The sequence below is a fragment of the Falco rusticolus genome, chromosome 11, assembly GCF_015220075.1.
Source record: "Falco rusticolus isolate bFalRus1 chromosome 11, bFalRus1.pri, whole genome shotgun sequence".
Taxonomy (NCBI): Eukaryota; Metazoa; Chordata; class Aves; order Falconiformes; family Falconidae; genus Falco; species Falco rusticolus.
In genome coordinates this window covers 17,475,132-17,494,435 of record NC_051197.1, presented here as the reverse complement: position 1 = coordinate 17,494,435, position 19,304 = coordinate 17,475,132, and the positions used below count along the sequence as shown (strand labels likewise).

Here is a 19,304-nt window from a genome sequence, read left to right as displayed (position 1 = left end):
AAATATGGAGAGAGCAGAAGTCTTAATTTCAAATTTCTCAGGTTTGTCAGATTATGTTATATAGTATGAGACTGTTCTGTGAAAGCTGAGGCCACAGGAGTCCCATTACAACTTCCTGGGCTAGATCCTTGGGTGATGTAAATTGGTGTAGTGCTACTAGAGTAAGTGAAACTGTTGATTTCTGTAGCTCAGGATTTAGCCCACTAGGTCTGAGATAGCTATAAAACTGCACTGTGCACTTTGAAAGTTGTACCCTATAAATGCTTCCTCAGTGCAGTTTTTTATAGTGTCTATAGGAAATCCACTTTGTGGCTTAAAAACATTAACTAACCAAGGTCAACTTTCTGTCATTCTCACACCATAACTGTTAATACTAATAAGTGGGGATTTAAGTGTACTGTCTCTTAGTGTATTTGGTCTTTTTTTCGCTTTTTAGTTTGTCATTCTGAGCTATTTGTTATCTTGGACCACTTTTTACAAGTACACAAACATAAAGGGAGTATCACTAGCAGGGACCTGTGTAGTAGAGGAGTATTCTCTGTCAATGCATGTGTGTACTTGCACATAAGTGCTAGATATGTATATGCATGCACACAAAGTTTGTATACTGTAAGTGTCCTGAAGCATCCACATTCCTTTTTCACTTGGTAGCTAATGAAATGACATTTTTGCAAGAAAGCGTTATGTCTCATAGTGTTAGCCATCCCAGTGTCTAGACTGAACTCCATTGCACTCATTGACTGTGCCAGTGACTTGGCATTAAGAGTTGAGGTTGTTTTCCTGAGAGACAGTCATTTGAAAGTGTTTTACAACAATTACCTTGTAAGTAGATTTGTTTCTGCAAGAGGAAGAAAATCATACTGAGTCACAGAAACAGGTATCCATGTGCTTTTCCATAAGTATACAGTAGCTTGTATTTTGTTAAATGCAAGGATAATATAGGAGAATCTGGTTTTTCAGTTGCACAAACCATTCAAAAGAGATTTGTAATCAAATGGCTTCTAGCAATCTTCATTTTAATATTTCATGGTCATCTTTGGGGTGGGAGGGAAACCCCAACTCCCCAACTTCTTTGCCCTGTTAATCTTTTACTTGACAGATGTCAAATAAAATGTACTGATGGTTCTTTGTGTGAGGCAACATATCTCTAAAAAAATTATGTAAGTTTCATCAATACTTTCAAGATACTTAATGGCTTTCTGGATAGGGAGCTGCAGAACCCATCTACATCTGTATGTTTACTGAGTGTAGCTAGTGAATGCAGTGTATATTTTTCTTCATTGTGTCAAATTTTTGAACTTCTCCTTAGTAAGAATGAGTAGAAAGAAAAGAAATCATTAAAATATCAGAAGAACTTCTTATTAAGGTGTAGACTGTATAGCAAGACTGACCACAGTTGTTACCCTACTAACTCCTAATGTAAACTAGGATTCTGTAGCTAATTGATTTTGCAGCATGGCAGCCAAACTGACAAAAGAAAAGAAAATCTGGATCAGATTGGATTCACTTAAAAAGCAACTCACTTAAATCAAAGTACTGAAACCATTTAATTTACTCTTTGCAGAATTAACTGTTTGATGTCAGGTGCTGGTAAAGGAAAGAAATGGAGTTAAAGAGTAAGTTAATGAAGATGAACAAATAATGGTCCTGTGTTTTGAGTTCCCAGCTGAGATGTGAATGAGCTGAATGCAGGTTACTGGTATGTGTACGTCCTGCTGCACCAGTCCTCGGCCTCTGAAGCCATGTGTCCTGCAGTGCTGAAACACTGGCTGCCACCTCTTGTATGCCCGTGCCAGTACTGCTGGCTGGGAGATGGCGTTGCCATGAACTGGAATGCACTGATATGCATGAACTGCATGAATTTAAATGATCTGAGTTAAGGAGGCTGCTTTTACTGGGGATGGAGTGAGGTCACTTCTCTTTTTAACCCGAATAGTTCCTGTGACATGGTTGGTACTACAGACCTGCAAAATGAAGAATGGGTACCTGGGACTGTATCATTAATTAGTCCTCTTTTCATGGAGAATCTACTAGAACAGGGATTCAAAGCACCTTCTCCCAGGAGCAGGTTGTTATCCGGTGGTTGGGACATTCCTTTCAGAGGCTGCAGGGTCTGTTTCAGACTTCAGCTATGAATTAGGCTGTGAGTAGATTTGAACTTGAGTGTCTTGAGAGAAACCAAGGACAACAATAGCAGCTTCACACTGTGTCATGCCTCAGCTCCAGTGAGTAATGCTAAATTGCTTGCATTGTCACAACCACGTGCTTCCCCTGGTGATCCTAATGGGTCCCTGCAGATCTGGTGGTGATCGCAACACTGGCTGCCTATGTTTTGTAAGATTGTTTCAAGATATCATGGAAAACATCCAGAACCCAGAGTGATGTTTTCTTTGGGGCCCCAGACCATAGAATGTTTAATTACTGATGCCATTACTAAAAATAGCCATAGGAAAAGGCAGTTTAATCTTTTAGAGAAATGTTTGGGGAATGGGGGTTACGGCAACTTGTTTTACAGAATAATTTCCCTATAGGTTAGAATCTATATAATTATAGTAAAATTATAAAAAAAAGATTTGTCTGCCCTTGTGTACTTTTGTATTCAGACAGTGGGCACATTGTACCCTTATTAAATGGGCGTTGGTGTTCCTGACTTCTTGTATATTTTTCTTAGCCCTTTCACTTAATACACTAATCTTCAGCTAACTTGTAAAGTTTTGATTGGGTGTTTGATGCCAGTTTCAGAGGTGATGTGTAGTTTGGATTTCCTTGCATTGGCTCAGACATAACGAACCCAAATTATAGCTAGTGGGATTTGTAAGCATATTGCAAACTGGGTAAGAATCTAAGCCAATAAACATAAGGGAGTCCAGAAGATAATCTTGAATACAGTGTATATTGAGGGCATACTCTACATTACCTTTGATGACTCCTAAACTCTGCTGAACATTTGAGTTAGAGTCACAATGACCACTAGATTTTTATTCCTCTTCCCTATTGAAGCTCAAATATTAGTCTTGGGACACCTTTTCAAATTGACTTGCCCATCTATACTTTAAATTACAGAGCTAGTAGCAATAATTAGATTTTTACGTTCCTGAATATGGATGTATGTGTCAGAAGACTCAAGAATGTCAGGCAAATGAATTTTCAAAATGAGCCAACAGCAAAAGAAGTGGAAGTAGCCCTACTGACCCTGTAACATGTATCCACATCTCTAAAAGTTTTTTGAGAACTTGGAAATTCGAACAGCAACTAAAAAGCACTGTGTATCCCCCGGCAGCCTTAATTTGCATGATCAGCACTTGCTCAGCAGAGTACCATAGGTATTGGAGACCTTGGTATATTAAATGGGTCACATTTAACTGTCCTTGAACAATTTCTCCTCTGTATTAAACATAAACAAGCTTTTTGTCATATTCAGCATCACTGTTTCTCTTTTCTCCACACTTTCTTTGATACAGGGTAATTTTTCTATAGGAAATTTTAGAGGGCCGTAGTGAGTACGTTATGCCACTTTCCTCCCATAGTGTTGTTTAAAAAATCTGTACTTCTCTCATAATTTTCCTTGGGTTTTGGTTTGGTTTGGTTTGGTTTTTTCCCCTGACAGTTGGATAATTCCATCTAAGCAAAAATTAAAATTAAAAAAAGTTGGGTTTTATACCTGAGGATTGTAGGACAAAGTACACAGTCTCTTTTAGTTTTCTAAATAGCCTTTGGAGACTGTTGAATCTCTTGTCATGTAGATACCCTGTCATGTAAATCCACTGCCCACTGATCAAGCCGTCTGTTGGTAACCAGAAAGAAGACGCAAGAGACCACTGGTTTTCAGAAGGTACAGAAGAAACTGGTAGCAGAGTTCAAATGTAAATTGAGATAGATAGCAGGAAAATGTTCTTCTCTCTTTCACAATAAAGTCCAAACAAGTCCTTCTTTCACACCCTTTGGTGTTTTCATGTGATGTGTTAAATGAAAGGTTTTTCCTTCATGTTACAGAAGATACCTTTCTGTCCATTGAAATTCTTTTTTTTTTTTTTTTCCAATAGCATCCAGGAAACCTTTCCCAAAAGCTAGTGAGTGGTTTTATGCCCTGAATAGTTTTGAACAGAACTCCTTGAAGTCACTGTATCCGATGCCAAAATGTAAGAACATGCATTCAGTGAAGTGAAAGAAGAAGAGGAGAGTGGGGAAAAAAACTTTTAAGTTACTATACCCAAAGAAAGCTTTAAACAGTGTTGGTTTTAAGCATGCCACTAGCTTTGATTAATTAGCTTGCTGTTAAAACTATTGTACATTAATGTCTGAAAGAAAGGGACTGTAATTAAATTGTAAATTCTATTTGTTGTGCATCTCTGTTTCACAGATTTGTAAGTCTACAGTCCTGCACATGCAAAAATTCCCTATTTAGATCACCCATTTCCAAAATCCCATATATTGTGAAAGCTTGGATATCAAAATTGAACATTACTTTCTGTGAAATATGGGGGTGATATGTCAGCAAAATAACCAGGTTTCTTCAGGATTATTTGAAATTTGGCCCATTTCGTGTGAAAATCTAAACACATGAAAAGATTCAATCCTAGGGGAACTGAACACTCCTAATATATATGGGACCTAAAGAACTCTGAAGGTAAGACCTTGAATTTCAGTGGCTGAGTTTGAAATAGCTTCTTTTTGAAAAAACATTCATTCTTACTGTTAACATTTTTTTCCTATTAAGAAAAAAAGAAAAGCCTCAGCAATATTCACGTTCTTGAATAAAGGGTTCATAGAACACTTTTACTGACAGATTGCCTTTAAGGACTTCTTTGAATACATTACCTCAACAGTATTCTTAAATTTGACTGTCTTAAAACAGTCAAATAAGTTGGATAACTCCCTTCAATGTGTTTTCAATTGCAGATCATGGCACTTTCAGCCAACAATTTTGAGGAGATAACTTTTAATTACAATAATAAGAAACACATGGACAACGATTGATGCAAACCTGATGTGTTCTTTTACTTTATTAATCTTTCTAATTAGAGGCAAAAGAATGCTTTATCTGTTGAGATGAGTTGTAATGTTCTGTTGCGCTTTTGTGACTTAAAATACAAAAGGTGAGAGGAACTTGCACAGTTCTCCTCCAGCTTTGCTTACTTCCAGCTCTGTGTGGTGCCCCATGTGGCACTATACTGTTGAGGTTATGATACTTTTCTATTAGTTTTAGTTTAGTTCTACAAACTTCTTATAAGCATAGTTTACAGACTCAGAGGGCAAGGAAAGGAGAGACAATTTAACACCACCAGATGTCAGACCAGTTGCTTGCCAAAGGGTAGGATGTATGAGATGTTGAGAAAGACCCGTGAGATGTCTTGTTCTTTAACTCTCCTTAGCTTTTAGGAGCTGAGAGAGTTTAGTATGTCTTGGGCCTGCTGTGACTGTGGTTTGAATAGCTGTAGTTTAGGGTGGTGTGAAAAGACACAAACAGGATGATGTTGATTTAGATGCTAATGCAGGTCTTTGAAACAGATACTGTGAATCCTTTACCTGAACTGGTTTAATGGATTCACTTGTCTTGAGCATACAGAAGGTTAAATCCAGTTCCCTCTGTAGCTGAGATACTTTGCAAACTTACAGGTAAGGCTTAGCTTTCACACATTTGCCTGGAGTTTTTTGTCTTGCAAGCACTCTGAGTAAGGTTAATGGCCGTGATGGAAAAACAGCACAGAGGCTTTTCCCACTTTCTATTGTGATCTATTCTTTCATAGTATATAGTGCCAATAGTGTACCAAGTGAGTTACTAACGAGTAAAGGCAAGGTCTCTGCTCTAGAAGGTTCATATTCTACCTAAAAACATGACATCTCAGGGCTTTATAGTGAGGCATGAAGGCAATGAAATTTCTGGACAGAAAGGGAACAGAAAACCTAAGCCACGTCAAAGGCAAAGACAGTTTGTGATACCTGGATTTTGTGGTTCAGATGAGAAACCTGTAAATTAACCTAAATCAGCACAGGAATTAATGGAACTTCACAAAATATTCAGCAAACTAACAGGCAAAGAACAACACATGCTTTCAGAGACCTGAAGTTGTGTAAGCTTCCTGCACTGCTTTAGCAATAGCATATATATGACATGGATTCCAGCCAGTGTTGTGGCTCGGTAGTCTGTGCTAGCATGTTAGGATGCTGACTTTGGGCCTGATCCAAACGTCTTTGAAGTCAGTGGAAGACTTTGAACTTCAGTTAGTGAGCTGTGGAGGTCTCTTGAGGTGCTTTCTTGTGCCAGCCAATTTAGAAATTTCAGTGGGAACAGTGGAGAAATTCAGTTTCCTGTATCAACTGAAAGAAGGGAAAGGGAATTTAACTTTTTTATTCAAGAAAAATTTGCCAAAAGATCTTTGTGTCTGTCACCACATGAGAAAATGGGCTGGGTTTGGGACAGGGGATTGTAGTGGAGAGAGAAAAGCGGTTTGAGTGGCCTCACTTTGTGACTCTATTTGTGTGGTAGAAGTGGGTGTGCAGCTCATCATTGATGTAAATGTTTAGTCAGATACGGTCTGGTCTAAAGCCATTCCAGACAACCTGCAAGTAGAGCCACTAGCCCTCAGTGTCATTCAGACTGTGACCTTATCTGCAAATCAGTTCCCTATGGTTGCTTAAGTGGTGATACTTGTAGCAAGAGAACTAGAAAAGTTAGGCTAAAAAAAAAAAATTAAAATAAAAATAATTGGGTTTGCATTACGTTTATTGACAAAATGGTTGTTTTAGCCAAGCCCATTCATCCGTCCCTCAGTCTGGACACAGTAACTCTCCAGAACCACTCTAATGTAACAAGAGTGACACCGGGGAGTTGAAGTGCTCAGAAAGCCTGCATTTGTTTCAATCTGTCACACTCAGCATGAGGATGTATGGTGAAAGCATGGAGGGGATATTGCAGTTTGGGATTCCTAGAAGGGTGCCCTGGCATATATTCCTACACACATGTTTGTCATATCTAAATTATTGAGCAATTGAATTTAGCAATAATGACCATAAATTAACCATCTGTCAAAGATAAGGAATGTCTGCTTTAACCCTCAGGCTGCCACACATGCCTTTATATGGTGCCCACAGCATTCATTCCTTTGGTTGACAAAGTGGAAGCGTGGCAGCAGACCAAAAGTTAACATGGGGCGGGGGGTTACATTCCCTTCCACTTTCTGAGAAATTACTATTCTTTTGCTCATTTGTTTCAGCCAAAGTCTAGCAATATCAGAGTTGTTTCTGCAGATTGTTTTGATTTTGAAAAAGAATGACTGCTTTATGCTGCAAATACATTTCAGCTTTAAAGAATCAGGATCTTTTTTAATTATCTTTAATGTTACCTGGGAAGAGATGTACATGGCATAGAAGACTTACAACTGGAAACTATTGGATTTTTTTACTTAAATTGTCCTCCATCCTCCACTTCAATACATCATCTAAATGAGGCAGTGTATATCTTTAAAAATGTAGTACAACTGTATCTTCAAAGAGTTCAGAGATCATTTGCCAAACTTACTTCCTTGCTGTGTACTTCACCCATAAAAACAAGATTGAATCTTCAACATGCAGAGCAAAGCTTATAGAGGAATAAATGTAACAACTCATTTAGAAAGTTAGCAGGCTAGCTGATGGACATTTACGTGGTGGGAATTTTTGGGGTTGTTTTTTTACCTGCTTGGACTGAACTTGCCTCCTCACATCTATTTTCTAAGATCTATTCCTACACAGATTACTAGCCTCTATTATTAGATTTTTCTATGAAGACTAGTTAAAAATTCTAACGATATTCCTGTTAATTCTGTTTTGAGCACTGACTGGATCATCATAGGTGGCTGTAACTGCTTAGACCCGATTTTTTTTAAAAAATATAGTAATGTTTTGGGAGAAAATTTTCAACAAAACCTGTCCATCCATTTGCTGAGACTGTTGTGGCAGTCTTCACAAAGGCATTTGATTTCAGTAGTCTGGGAAATGAGTGTCTGTAGCATCTTGAGAAATGCAACTTGTCCAAGTATACTTTGGTTTGGGGGTGGGTTTTTGTTGTTTTTTTGGTGTGGTTTTTTTTCATGTAAAACTGAGCTGCTTTCCCTGCGCCATTCTCCTTTTCAATCCTTTCTGATGGTCTTAACTTCTAACTGGTCCACTTTGACCTTATAACTTGTAGAAATATCCATATGGAAAACATCAGAATGCTTAATGACTTTCATGATTTCTTTGGGAGGGGAAGAGGGAGCAGGGGAAATAAAGTTAATTCATCTTACAGCAAGCTCATTGGTATACCTAAAGTGGTCAGTCTTCTCACCTGTCTCTTACAGTAGCTGAACAGAGTCACAAAGGCTGCCTCTTTGCTGCTTGGGATTTAAAAGCTGATGGTACTGAGAAGAAACTTCCTCATCCTTTACCATGGGCTGTGAAAAGCTAAGTAGCTGGCTGCTACTGGTTTTACCAGCTTGGATAGTGCCTGTAAATCTCTTGCTCTGTGCATCATCTTTGGAAGAATCATCCACTGTCTGGAGCAGTTTCAAGGTCCCTTTTGCACAACTTGGGCTACAGGGCTAAGGATCTAGCCCAAGCAGCTAGCAATGACTTGCAGTACTTTCTTGTCCCACAATGAGAGATTGTAAATGTGCTGTCATGCACATCTTGCTGTCTTCTCAATGGCTATCTAGAACTTCCTCGGGTTCAGATCAGGCTTTCTCCATTTCTGCTTGGTAGAACTGTTTTGCTACTAGTACCTGAAAAAAGTCCTGAAATGGAAAGAAATACAGGCAATGCAAAAAGAAATACAGCTTTTTAATATCAGCTGAAGTGATCACAGGGTGTGGGGTATGTTTTTAAAAGATATCCGTCATTTGCTTCCTGAAGAGTCACGTTCCATGAATGGTTAATTTGGCTGGACTGTGTCTTATGTTTCAACAATAGTTCATGCTAACATACAAGTATGTAGCTTTGTCTTGAAAAATATTCTACAATGCAGTCTCTTAAACAGTCTTTATCTTGCAGTTTTAGCTTCCCACCCTGCCCCGTACCCCCCTTGAAATGTAGGTGGTCACCCAAAGTAAACAGAATTCCTTGTACTCCCTCCACATCTGCTATGTGTTATCTGGCACTCACCTCTGACCCTGATATTCATCATAAGAATAAGAATTGCATCCTATTCAGCTGGTTGCATGCACTTTAACTCCAGTGATCGCTGGCTGTTGAAATAGCATGTGCTGGGAACAGAAATTGCTGAGACAGCATCAGGGTGTTCAGACTGGACTGTTCCACTTTCCCGTACACTTTTGGATAATAAACAGAATGTTAGAGATAAGCAGGTCAGCACAGTATACTGGTAGACAGACTTTGGTATAATTTAGGATTATACTTCCTAGTAAATGCAATGAAACAAGTTCGATACTGACTCCTAATGAGAAGGATTTTTGAAAACAGACTAGTTCTCTTCCCTAGCTGCTGTATCAAATGACATTATGCATCTGTATAGAGAAACAGTATCCTTCTGTATGGAAACAGTAAGTTTGAAAGTATGTTTGTGTTGCAAACAGCAATTAGTGATCCTCTGACTTTGGTTTAATAACACCATCCTCCATGACCTAGTGGTATCATTCAAGGAACTAAGTAATTTCTGTTGTAAGAGTTTTAAAATCTGACCTTAAATGTGAGGATCCATATGTTAGGATGAATACAGATCTGGTCTCTGTGACCCCGCTAAATGGAACCCATCTGAAATTTTTGTTTTTCGCAAGGATGAACAGAATTACTTTTTGGACACTGTGGAGGAAGAAATAAAACTGCCAATTTGCTCGCCAAGGGTGGATCGATTAAAACTTTGGGAACTTCCCAGTTGGAACTAGAATCTTCTTTATTTACTGCAGACTTTCTGCTACTTTTCTATCTTCTGTGAGGACAGAGGTGTGAGGGAGGAACCCTCTGCTAGTCCCCTAATCTTCAAACTCGCGTCTTTGATTGAATTATGATCATAGTCATGCAGTGCTGTCAGTTAAATGTGGCTTTGACCCATAGGATAAACTGCAAAAATCTTATGGGCCTTTAGCTGCCAAGTTTATCTCCCTCTCATCATCTCCCAACCCCACCTCTCCATCCCCAATTCTTTTTAATTTTAAAAAAATATATTTGGGAACCAACAGTGTTCTGAGACCAATGTGGTTTACCAGCTGCCACTACTGCCCTTTGGTGCTACAAGCTGCATGAGTGATTACTGACAAACAAAACCAAGACCTCCGTGTACCAACGCTTTTGGGCAATCTCAAAGTCATCCCAGCAAAAGCTGTTCTTGCAAGGGCACTTCTACTCAGAGGGTCATCATATGGGTTACAAGCATCTAGTAATGCTCAGTGATACATACAGATTATTAGTATGTGAATTGATTTTTTTTCCTTTAAATTGCTGCTTCACTTGCCAAGTTTGTTTCCTTGAACATGTCTGTATTTATATTTAGCAAAATTAACAAGGGATGAAATAGGTGCTGAGGATGTTAATTATGTAATTATATGAGCAAAGATGTACCATGTAATGGGCAGAGAAGAAAAATGACGGACCTTACATGAAGAAATTAAATCCCATGTTAGGTTTTTGATTAAAGTCCTCATCTTTACTGTGTTGCCAGTGGTCAATGGTGACCTCAAATGCAAAGGTGAAGGGGTTTATTTCTTGTTTGCATTTATTAAAGTATGCACATATGCATCTGATATATGTTCACATTAGTTAATTTTTTTTTACCAGCAGATTAAAATATGGGAGGCAGGATTCTCATTCAGGAAATCATCTGTTTGAAAAAGACTGTAAAGTGAAATGAAAAGGATTGTATGAACTTTAGTAGTATCTAAGTGGTTTCAGTTTGCACATTGTTAAAAGTCATGCAGTGTCCTTTGCCCTTTTCATCTTGTTTATTTTAATAAAGAAGACCAGTTAGTTTGAAAGGTATCAGAGTTCTCAGTACCAGAATTGACTACTGATCACCCTATCACTTCACAATTCTTTATATGTCAGGAACGCTTGAAAGTATATGCACATGTTTGTGGGGATTTTTTCTTTTCCTCCGGAGAGATTCAATTATTTATGCTAGAATTCTTCTTATTGTGAGTTATTTTTATAATTGAATCAAAACTGTGTAGGCTGATACAGCCCCAAGTTACCTTTGTGATCTGAAAAAGCCTCAGAATGGCCAAATAGAATAACTTTGTCACTTGTTTGTCATACCAGTTTTGACAGTGGGTCATTCCATAGATGTCTAAAATGATCTTTAGCTGCATTTTATGAAGCAAGAACTGTAATCCAATAACAATTTTCTGGCTAAGTGCTTCTCAGTTGCCACTGGGGACTAACTGCATCACTGTTGCTGCTCTTAAAATGAGCTTAAGCTAAAAGGACACAAATTTCATATTTCTTTCCTTATTTTCTTGAGAGTAATCTAAGAAAATAATATTTTAAATAATTGCATTCTGGTTCCTGAGGGACATCAGCATAATTGCATTGAGGATACCTTTATTTTTTTATGCATTTATTTATTAACAAAGAAGTACATTCCATCTGTAAACCAAACGGTTGGTCCAGCGGCACAAAACAATAAAGAAATGAAGCCTCTAGTTCATTAAATTGGAATATAGGGATTGAATTACTAATTTATGTTGGTTTAAATTTCATGTTATAAATTACAGGATTCTAAGATGTAAGGGAAAAATGTTCCCCATGATGCAGACTACCTACAGTTCCAGCCACAAAGATTTATATAAGACTCATTGGAGATGAAGGAAGGAGAGGTACTGAAGACAGACTGGCATGGTTCATCTGGTACATCGGTGGGCATGTCACAGAAGGCACAACTTAAAAAAAGAAATCAAAACACCACAAAACAAATGAGAAAAACCCAAACCCTTATTTAAACTGAGGATACTGGGTGCTGGGTGTACTTTTAAATATGGATAGTTTGAAATGCAGGTTTCTGAAACTCCACAACATGAAGGTCAGGTAACAGAAGAAATGAACAGTGATAAAGAGAGATGCTTCATAAACCTTAAGTGGTTTCATTTCATTCCTGTGTTATCTCTTCTGTCATCCACCCTAGTGTTTTATTCAGTGTAATCTTGTGTTCAAAACTTTCTTGTGAATTTAAATCTGCTATTAAGTTCACTGTATTCTGATCATTTTAGTTTGATTTCTGTGTATAACAGTCTCTGGAGTGGCCTGTAGAAGCAAATATAAAACCCATATAAGACAATATGTTCTTTTCAGAGTTATTATGTTGACTGGATTCCTACTATTGGGACCTGGTCCTCCGATTCCGGAGATGAAATCTTAACTGGCTCGTATTTCAGCCTTCAAGACCACGGGCAAGTCACTTTCTGAGAACAGCATGTGCCTCAGTGTTACACTTCTTCAAAAGTTGAGTTCATTTCCTTCTTGAGTAACATGAAGTGTTCCAGAAAGACTGCTGTCAGACTTTTCTGGATAAATATTAGCTAATCTTTCCCTTTCTTACATGAACTTGATAATTAATCTATGCCACCTGAATGGCAATCTGTCATGAATGTTCAGGAATTGACAGCTAATTTAATGAATCTTGAGAAGATGTGATGTTTCCAGCATTTCTGTAATGGAGCCACACTTACTATGAACTTAAACCACTTCCCCTCTTCATTCGAGCTTTCTCCTCATCCTCTGTGGACTTTTGTTTGGAAACCAATTAAGCACAGCAGGGTATTTTAGTTTTGCCTGTATTCTGTGCCACATCTCACATTTTACAGGGTTTTAAGGAAGTCACTACAGTAAGTATTTAAATATATCTATGAAATAGCATGTGACATGCTTGTTTCACAGTCTTTCTCAGGCGGAAGTTACAGTTATGATGGGGGTATTTGCCTGCTAGAAGTGTAGTCTTTGTCAAAAACTTACTCAGTTATTTGATCATTTATGTACTTTGAACCACCATTAATTCTGACACACAAAATAAAAGATCAAGGTTTCTCCAGCACTTGTTTCATGGGAAGGGAGATTTCAGTCTCTTCTGACCATTAGAAGTGGCCTGCTCCACCCCATCTCACAGTCAGATGAAGGCTACAAGCCCTCAAGCGAGTCAGCAAGAATTGAGGCACTTTCATGAGCACCAGCTCTCTGCTCAGAACAAGGACAACTTTGATCAGGTTCCTCAGGGCTGGTCCTGTCAAGGTTTGGCCATCTCCAGGGGCAGGGATTGCACAATCTCTCTGACCTACCTGTTAGTGTTTTACTATCCTAATGGTGATTTCTTTTCTTTTTTTTTTTTCTTCCTTTTAACAATATTTACTTGTTTTAACTTGGTGTCCATTATCTCTCATCCTGTCACTTGTGCACCTCTCAGAAGAATATGGCACTCTCTCTCAGTAGTTGAAGATTACTTCCGACTGTGTTTGAGACTGGCTGCAGTTGCCCTTGTTTTGATGAACCTTCTTTGTCTTGCAGAGCTTCAGAATTTTCAAGAATAGTATTCTGCCTTTAGTAGTTCCTTGGACCTTATTTTTTGCATTTTGTTGAACGTCATCTAAGATTGATTGACGGGGCTAAACAATATTTTTGTGTAAGAATCAGAGTTTCTATTTCAAGGACTGCAATGTGGGCATATTTGGGATCTGTAAGGTGTGTAATTTGGATTTGATAATCATATTCTCAAAAGCTGCTTTATGAAGGACTATCATGCCTTTGTAGGTCATACTTTCGCTACAAAAACTCATGACAGTTTGAGTGCATTATCTCACTAAAGCTACGTGTATTTTGCTTGAGGCAATGGCTAAACACCATAAACCTTGATTGTTTCCAAAGGTTCAGAGAGGCCCAGAGGTCCTGAGCTCTAGTTCATGCTGATTGACCATAATGTATTTGAAGCTTATCTTTCTATACCTCATTGACTTGGAGTATGTAAGTGTTTGCATAGTACGAAAACGGTAAATGGAAGAATGGTGCCAATTACCAAATATGAACCAGGTTTCAGAGTGATAAGACATTCACTTTCCTTACAGATCTGGCCTTGCGATTTCTTAATCCTGCCAGGAGGATGATAGTAGGAGGTTTTATGTATACTTGGCTGAACAAAATAATCTTTAAATAAGTTTAATTAATAACTGTTGGTTTTGTTGTTTGTGTTTTTTTCCCAGTGTTCTCAGATGAGAGATAATCTGAGCAGCAAAGTATTTACAGCACAGGTAAGTCACACAACTGATTATATTCAAATTTTTTTACTAAAGTATTGAATTTATTGATGTGAAATTGACAACCTGCAGATTAGCAAAGCAAGGTCTAGATAGTACTCTAGAAGTACTAGCAAAATGACAGATACAGAGTTGGAGAATACAGCACACAGCTGTAAGTCATTCTAATGCTGACAGACCACTTCCAAGGCATAAAATTGTATTAGAGGAATAAGTCATTTTCCTGTATCGGCTCTCTCTTGAATCTCTTCATTGAAACACTAGCTTCCAGATCCGTAAGTCATTCTTACATGCCAGAGACAGTTCAACCTGTTGTTTCCTCACCTACAGTTTGTGAATTCCCTTCTGTTTTCTGTGGGTGTGTACACCCCTGCCTTCTCTGGTCAGCTGTCTCCTGCCATAGAGAAGTGTAAATGGTGTTCTCTTCCCCTGCCTTCAGAACAAATATGAGGGTGAATTTACTCTGTTATTTTAAGGGGGAATTTCTTACAATTGGAGAGTAATGAGATTAATTACTTGAAAAGTAAAGGAAAGTGTTTGCATATCTCTTTACTGTGCAATAGATGCTATTTTTCTGAAGTAAATTACTGAAATGTATACTACAGAGGTGTGTGTGAAGAAATAAGTAGCTGATCATATTAGAAGTTTGAGTTTATATGAAACAACGTGAGTTGATAGACAAATATGGCTTGAGATTTTTGTCTAACTCTCGCTAGTTCTGGCCAACAGCATATTATCAGATTAGGAGTATTTTACCATCAGAATAAATAACTGAAAATTCATGCTGGACCCTATGCTCCAAGGAGCTTCTACTAACATTGGTCAGATGGAGCCCACCTGGGAGGACATTGTTGCTAGCTGCTTATGGTTATTGTGTATTAATCCTCTCATGAGTATCACATGCAAACCACAGCTCCGATTATCTTTTTGCTTTCCTCACATCTCCTTCTCGTCCGACCAACTTCTGTCTCTCTCCATTGTGCCTTTGAAGTGGGTTTGCTCTTTTCAGCTCCAGTGTAGGCATTTCTGCATATGCAGCTCCCAGCTGCATTCCACAGGCCTATATTCCAGATGCCCGTGAGAACCAAACAAAGCATTACTGTCTATAGCACAAAGTATATGGGAATACATCTGGAAGAGGGAAGTATCAGCTGCCTGACAACAAGGAGGCCACTATGGATGAAGAACTATTGTAAGAAATTGTAGCAAGAGGAGAAATAAGCTGTCCACTTTACGTTCCATTTTTTAATATTTTTTTTTTTTTTACTTTGCTCTGACAAACTAAGAGTTTTAAGCCTACTGCTGGGATATTAGTTATTTCTTATTTGAGGTATTGTATTTAGCACTATACTGTAGTATTGTGGACAGGTTGTGAAGGGGGTCAACATTGGATTCAGTTCTGTAACTATTTAAGTGGACTCTGCCATCCCACACATTTTGCTTAGGGATCATTTGTTCTTTAACAGTGTTCTGTTGGTGACATGACTGAGCTCAGTTTTTGGCAGATGAGTTCAGGATGGGGGACTGTTTCACAAGTAGACAAGATCTATGTGCCTTTACTGTGCCTCAGCCTGCTTGTGTGTTTTCTGCTCTTCCTCTGGGCCACATACACAGTGTGAGCCCTCCAAATCTGTGGGGACTCTGGGGGTGATGAGGCATTTGTGTCTCAAACATTGTCACAGATTACATGCCAGCTGTGTCTGATCTGTTAGGCTTCCAGGCTTTCATTAATCCAAACAGAGTCCTCTTTTGATCCTCACATCACTTTGCATGACAGGTTTCTGGGCATCAGAATTGGTACTTAGGTGACTGGACTTGATATGCACACAAGAACAGTTCTTAACAACTAAAAAGAACGATGTCATTTGTGCCACAGAACACCTAAACCAGATTGTTTCAGAACATCTAAAAGAGCTTATATTCTCTTTCATGTTGAGAGTAACATGCTAATATTCAGGATTATTTTTTTCCCCTGAGAGTCTTAAACATAAAACACTGTTCTTCACACTTGATTTTTATAAAGTCTGGATTTATAAGGGATGCGGGGCACTGGATGTCCTATTTTCTGTGTTGGTATTGGGGCAGTTGCAGTTCTAGTTTTACCTTCAGCCCCTATAAACCATATCAGTATAATGTTGTTCAGCCAAAAAGCAGCCATTACATTTGTACTGTTTAAGTACATTGGACAAGTGGCAGTAAAGTAGACAATAACAGTTTTCTCTCACTCACATTTTTCAAAACATATTTGATAGCCTCAATGTTATAGTCAGGAAAAGCAGCCCTCTGGTTCTATCATTTTTATTAAATGCCACTGCTTTAAACTAACTGGCAGTAGGCTTTTTTCTACTCACCAAGCAGTTTACTAATTTAGATAACTCCTCAGTCATCAAAGCCTCCTTCTTTGGTCCCACCACAATCATTGTGACAGTTCCAGGTAAGAGTATTTGGCAGGGATAGCTCAAGGGTTCATTCTTTTCAGAATGTTTACTTTACCTGACATTTCTTTCCTGGGTGCCACAGTGATTAGTCATCTGTGTATTATTTAAGGGAAGCTAAGGAATACTGTTCTCTCCATGTAAAGAAACAGCTAGGGAGTGTATAATAAAAATAAATAAATAATAAAAACCCCTCAGCACTGAAGAAGATGTACTAGAAAAGCATTAAAGTTGCACAGCAAGTGCAGAACAGTGTGCGCATGTGTATTCTAGATAGGGCAGAGAATATTGACTGCCATCAGGATTGCCTGAAAATTCTCACTTATAAACCACTGTAAACAAGATTGGTTTGATTTATTTTTAATCTTCACAGACTTTACTGTTTGTGTTGATATTTTCCATGTTGGGCTTCCTCCTGGAGCAAAACATTTGGAATGACTGATCAAAATGGCTTGGTTGTTTCTGGAAAGGAAGTGAATATGTATTGCTCTGAATAAAATTTTGAGTACTCCCTGCCCCACCCCACCCCCAATTGCATCTTTCTTTTGTTATTTCAAAATACCATCAAAATCTGCTGTCAAAATGTGATCTTTCCTTGAAGTACCGGTTCCTGTTGAGAAAGATGCTATTGTTTTATTCCATGAGCTGAAATGATAGAGGTCTGTACAGTTACTCTGACTATTGCTAGTGATTCTACTGAGCCGCAGGCTTGTCACTAGGATTCCAAGCTGTGGCATTTGTGGAGAGCTGGATAGTTCTGAATTTTTAGAAACTTGGTAATTTACAAATAAAAACTGAGATTGCAAGTTGAGAGTTTGAAATCAGGGTGAAATCTGCTGGATAAAGCGTGGATAGCACTCACTTGAGCAGTTCAAATTTTTCAAATCCAATATTTTATTTTTTCTGTTAAGTGTGTGCCTTCAAGCCCTTTTTATGGTATGCTTTTCAAAACTTGCTCCAGAGACAGAATTATTAATCTCCTCTTAGGTTTCTGTATAGCGCTCAACACTACAGTGCTTCACAAACCATTAATGAAGTTATTTTCACAACACCCTGGTGAAATGAGAAGGAATTATTGTCCTCATTTGACAGATGGAGACTGGGACACCGTAATTCAAGGTTGAAAGTACCTACTAATTTGGGAACCCAGTCTGAGACATCCAGCTCCAATCTTTTTCAAAATATTTAACATCGGGTAGTAAGCTGAAAGCACAGATCCCTTTAACTTTAGCTGCATTTGTGAGTGATCAGCACTTTGAGCAAGGTACCCAGATTTCAAGTCAGCTATGGAGCACATGAGGAACATAGAATTGATGACCTTGTATGAAAAGCTTGGTTTTAAGAACTTGTCCTGTATCTCATAGACTGTCTTGTAACAAAAGGAGGTGTAGACTGCAAACTCTTCAGGGCAACTTTTAAACTACCTTAAGCAGGAGACTGTATTTTTTTTTCTTTTCTTCCTGCATTCCTTGCTCATTACACAACTCTGAACCTCAGCAATGAACCTCAGCAATGCAGGCGGCAGCCCTTCTCCTCCTCAGGCAGCCATGCTATGCACCGCATGAAGTGGTAACCTTGTGGAAAACTCAGTTTGTGATTATATAACTAAGTTGTATGATGTGTTTACTAAATGCCGAACTCTTGTCCCGTCTTTGATCACAAACAACTGAAGTCTGAGGTGTATCAACAGAGAGAACTACTGACTACTAATGAGTTGGCTAGTATACTGGCATAAAATGGCTCTGCAAATGTTTGTGTAGGCAGATATAGTTTGAACACTGATGACTACTGCTCAACTGTACCGATTTCCTCCCATTCTCCATCTCTTGTCCCTTGTTTTCTACCTAGATCCCAAACATTGTAGGGTAGGGTCTACTATGTTTTGCTTGTATAGAACTTATTATAATGTGGTCTTGATCAAGGGACCTCAGCTGCTCTGATGGAGTCCCTGTTTGTTCACATTATTCATGTTATCATCTGAAAAAAATTAGTCTCTCAACTACTTAATTGAAATATTTGCTGTATGGACTGTCTTCCGTGGACCCCAGTGGTGATCACTGACAGTTGGCTATGTGCATTGCCCACCTAGAACATTGCAGGGAGAATTACAATTTGTTCACTAACTTTTGTTTCTCTTAAGTGAATTTAATGTGTTTTATACTTTTCAATTTACTAAAGTGCTAGTAGTTTATTAAAACAGAACATTAAATTGACCTGTATACCTGTATCACAGGACTGTTGTGAAGATTAATAATTAGATAATGTTTGTAAAGCACTTTTTATAAGTGAAAAGTGCTATAAAGTGCTAAGTATTATTATTGCAGCATGATAGAGATCACAAAACACAAGTGAATTAGCTCTAGGTTTAAACCTTATAAGGCAAAGCATACCAGGGGCAAAATAACATTACAGTTATTTTTCTTACATCCAGCACTTCATTAACTACCACATAGGGTTATATAACTCTGTGAGAGTCTAACTTAGTAAAGTTTATAATCATAGCAGGAAAAAGTTCTCACGGGTTTTGCAGGCAAGACTTGTGTGTACAGCTTTTAAGGTCACACAGAGTTCCTCCAGCTATGCAGCATTAGTGCCTCCAGTTGCATGTAGGGACATCACTGCCCACTGGCTCTCTCCAAGTTAACCCCTACCACAGGAATGCCAC

General features: G+C 38.4%; 1 long non-coding RNA gene across 6 annotated transcripts in view; it reads left to right on the top strand.

Annotated features, from left to right (window-relative positions):
* LOC119155250 overlaps positions 1-19,304 on the top strand; it is a 435,215-nt gene that overhangs the window by 250,117 nt on the left and 165,794 nt on the right. For all 6 annotated transcript variants that reach the window (XR_005106649.1, XR_005106652.1, XR_005106650.1 and 3 more), the window contains one exon: positions 14,151-14,198. This is a non-coding gene — a long non-coding RNA (uncharacterized LOC119155250). The remainder of the gene's footprint in view (positions 1-14,150; positions 14,199-19,304) is intronic.